Here is a 4309-nt window from a genome sequence, read left to right on the forward strand (position 1 = left end):
GATTCGCCTGCCTCAGCCTCCTGAGGACTCTGGTCCCGAGGGACCAGAGATTCATGCCATCACCCCCAGCTAATCTTTTGAATTTTTGTAGAGACAGGGTCTTGCTATGTTGCCCAGGCTCATCCTGAACTCCTGAGTTAAAGCAATCCTCCCACCACCACCTCCCAAAGTGCTAGGATTATAGGAGTGAGCCACCACACCCAGCCGACATTATACGTGCAATTGTCTGCTTGTTTATTCTTTCTTCTTGTGAGAGCAGGAGTTTTTGTCTGCTTAGCTTACCACATAACTCCTGGCATACAGTAGGTGCTCAATAAGTGCACTGTATGTGCAATGAACTGCTGAGAGAATGTGAGCCCTGCAATACAATCTCACATAGAAAGACAAGGGTGGGGGTCCCCAGGGACTTCAAATCATCCTTCTCACTGCTCAGTAAATGCAACTTTTTCCCTGGACAATAAAGAATGGAATTGTATATGTACAATACTGAGAGTGCTTAGAGAAAATAGTGACAAAATTCATAGCAGCCCGCACACAGCAAAGCTCAGTGTTCATGGAATGCAGATCTTTAGTACTGGCATGATTTTAAAATTCAAACATAAGCTGTTTTTCCATGTTCTTTAACCACAAATAAGGCTGCTGGTCTGGGGTCAGGACACGGTGGAATCAGGAGGACTCCTGGGTCACTAGTGCCACCACTGACTTGCAGTGTGACCTTGGAGAAGCCAGTGTTCCCTCACTGGGCCTCCGTTTTCTTTCCAGTCCTATATAAGGACCAGGTTGCTTCCCGTGGGTCCCTTCTGACTTGAACATTTTTGCAATTTCGGAAAGTTGTAGTTCATTCATTCTTCAAGATTTCTGAGAGTTGAAGTTCATCTGAAACTGCTCCTTAGTAAGGCTCCTTTTTTTGTCCTTCCCTCAGTCGGCAACGCAATACAAAAAAACAGTTCTACCCAGGAGTAAAACCACAATGATTCATGTCATGTCAAACCCAAACGCAATGGGGAGGGGAGGGAATAGGGATATTTACTCATTCTTGGAATAAGAAGGAGTTTGAACTCAAAACTGCATTATTCACGGTAACATCATTCATCGTGACAAGCTGCTGTGTTTTTTCATGAGGTTGTAAGATGTAATTGCTCAGGCATTCAGATGGCATTAGAACGAGGGAGAGTCATCCTATCAATAAAAACAGAACAAACTCTGTCTTTGGGGAGGCCAAGAGTGAGGCTTAAGGAAAGGGCACAGCAAGGGAGACTGAGGCTGGGGCATTAAGCACCGGGGCTGGGGGTGGGGTGGGTGCTGCAGTTCCCCGCCCCCAGCGCGCCCTTCCTACAAGCCTGCCCTGCACTCACCGTCAGCTGAAATGAAGCAGGAAGTGGAGCAGGGGATCTGTGGGCCCCACAAGCTCAGAGGAAGGAGGGCAGCAGGAACTTTCAGTGCGTGGCTATAGGAAATTTACCAAGTGGAACAGGAGACTCCAAAGAGTTCATGTGCTTTTCCAAAGAAGGGTCCAAAGGCACTTAGGCCAAAAATAGATGAATAGATGAGTGAGTGAGTGAGTGAGTGAGTGTATGTGTGTGTCAGTTCTGGTAATCTACAAAGACAAGACTAGCTCTCCCCAACTTAATCCTCCCACCCACCCCCACACCCCCTTCCATTCTTGCATGTCTGAGCCTGTCTGCCTGGCAAAGGGAGAGGTGAACTCAGCAGCCTCTAGGTAGAATTAGGAAGAGAAAATTAGGCTAACAAGTTTGGCCGCCCCTGCTCCCCCCAAAAAAACTGCTATCATCAAAGGTGAAGGGCCATTACATTGAGAGTCTACTCTGGCCTCTGTGACCAGAATTTGTTCTTGTGGAATGTTGTTTTCACCAAGATATAAAAAGCTGTGACCCCAACCACGTAGGTGCCCACCACTGCCACTGCTCATCCACCCCACCCCACTGTCACTCATGCACAGATGGCCCTGTGGTCTCGTTTCCTGAGAACCTCAGCGGATGCAGAATCACTCCAGCCCTCTGAAAACTCCTTAGCGTCTTAGCATTGTGAGCAAGAGTGGCATTAGTCATTTGAGGAAGTGGTGGTGACCAGCAGGAGACAACCTTCATTGAAAGCAAAAATGAGGTGATTTCACACAGTTCTTCAGATAGCAGAGGCCTCTCCCTGAATGCAAAGGTCATCATGACAGGAGACAAACACATGGCAATTCCACTGGGTGATAGTGAACAGGTGTGCCCTCTGGGTATGCCCAGAAATAACTGGAGTTGGACATACTCAACGACAACCAGACATCCAAGAAAACAGGATGCCATGAGTAGGGCTAGCAGACAAAAGAAACACTCACAGGGGTTTCAGATATTCAACTCACTAGACACAGACTAAAACAATTCTAGCTACTCTATTCAAAGAAATAGTCAACAAGTTTGCAAATTCGAACCAGGAACTGGAAACTATAAGAAGTGTCACACAGTCACATAGTTGATATAAAAAAAGAATTCAGAATAACTTCCAGAGGTGAAAAGTACAATAACTAAAAATTAAAGAGCATATAAGTGGCTTTAACCACACTTTGAATCCAGCTGAAGAATTCATATACCAAAATTAAAGCAGAAGAAACATTGACATTACAGTATAAGAAGACAGAAAGATTAAAAACCAGAAGAGAGCATAATAGAGTATACAGTGAGTCAACCTAACATGCATTTCATGGCGGTATCAAAAGAAGTAAAAGGAGGGAAGGCCCAGAAGAAAATATTTTAATAGGACAGGCGTGGTGGCTCACACCTGTAATCCCAGCACTTTGGGAGGCCAAGGCAGGTGGATTGCCTGAGTTCAGGAGTTCGAGACCAGCCTGGCCAACATGGTGAAACCCCATCTCTACTAAAAATACAAAAATTAGCTGGGTATGGTGGCAGGCGCCTGTAATCCCAGCTACTTGGGAGGCTGAGGCAGGTGAACCTCACTTGAACCCGGGAGGCGGAGATTGAAGTAAGCCAAGATCGTGCCATTGTACTCCAGCCTGGGCAACAAGAGTGAAACTCCATCTCGCCGGGCGCGGTGGCTCAAGCCTGTAATCCCAGCACTTTGGGAGGCCGAGACGGGTGGATCACGAGGTCAGGAGATCGAGACCATCCTGGCTAACACGGTGAAACCCCGTCTCTACTAAAAATACAAAAAAAAAACTAGCCGGGCGAGGTGGCGGGCGCCTGTAGTCCCAGCTACTCGGGAGGCTGAGCCAGGAGAATGGCGTGAACCCGGGAGGCGGAGCTTGCAGTGAGCTGAGATCCGGCCACTGCACTCCAGCCTGGGCGACAGAGCGAGACTCCGTCTCAAAAAAAAAAAAAAAAAAAAAAAAAAGAGTGAAACTCCATCTCAAAAAATATATATATTTTAATATTTTAATATATAATGATGGAAGAAGGAAGGAGGGCAGGAGGAAGGAAAAAAGGAAGAGGGAGGAAGGGAGGATGGGATGAAGGGAGGAAGAGAAGGAAGGGAGGGAGGGAGGAAGGAAAGGAAGGAGGAGGATGGGGTGGGAGGGAAGGAGGGAGGAAGGAAGAAAACTTTTAAAACAGCCTTAGGAAGAAAGAGATCGCCTTTAAAGAGGCCATAAATAAACAGTCAGCTGACTTTTTTTAAAGCCACAGTGGAATCCAAAAGAAAAGCCTAGATCCTCTAGCCATGGAAAATATCCCTCAAGAGTGAAGATGAAATATAGACATTTGGGACAAGAAAAAAAACCTACAAATAAAACCCCAAGAGCATTCACCACTAGCAGATAATCATCTTTTAAAAGGAAAAGGAGTGTGGTACCCAGAGCTGTGTGGAATGTTGGAGCTGACATTTTACTTGGAGCTTCCAACAGGGAAATCGCTCCTTGATGACCCATGTAGATCAATGATCATGGACATCAGTGTGAACCAGATGGACCCCACACATGTTTTGGCACCTCAGAGGCCCCTGGGATGTGTGTGTGTATATATATATACCTCCAGGGAAAACATGGAACCCCTAAAATGACATGGGAAAACAGGGTCTCGAAGCAGGAGCTAAATTCAGCTAGAGAATAATAAAGTTATACATCTCGTGGTGCACAGACTACTGAAGGCAGGCTTTGCAGAGAGCTTGGAGACCTCTAGAGCTGCATCTTAGCCACCCTCCTGAGTTACTAAGGGAGTCAAAGGACATAAGTCCTCTTAAAGCACCTCAGAGGCAAGGAAAGCCATACAGATTTGAGGCAATGATCATACTTGAAATCACTCCCTTGAAGTGACCTAAAGAGTATCAGTAGGGCTCAAGCAATTAAACA

At 46.3% G+C, this 4309-nt stretch overlaps 1 long non-coding RNA gene across 1 annotated transcript; it reads right to left on the reverse strand.

Annotated features, from left to right (window-relative positions):
* Window positions 1-213: 213 nt before the first annotated feature.
* Window positions 214-1525, reverse strand: LOC106997267 (uncharacterized). The gene is made up of 2 exons (XR_013414933.1): window positions 1356-1525; window positions 214-1179 (listed from the first exon to the last, which is right to left on the reverse strand). It is a non-coding gene; the product is annotated as an uncharacterized LOC106997267 (long non-coding RNA).
* Between the last annotated feature and the right edge of the window lie 2784 nt (window positions 1526-4309).

This window comes from Macaca mulatta, chromosome 3 (assembly GCF_049350105.2).
Source record: "Macaca mulatta isolate MMU2019108-1 chromosome 3, T2T-MMU8v2.0, whole genome shotgun sequence".
In the NCBI taxonomy this organism is placed as follows: Eukaryota; Metazoa; Chordata; class Mammalia; order Primates; family Cercopithecidae; genus Macaca; species Macaca mulatta.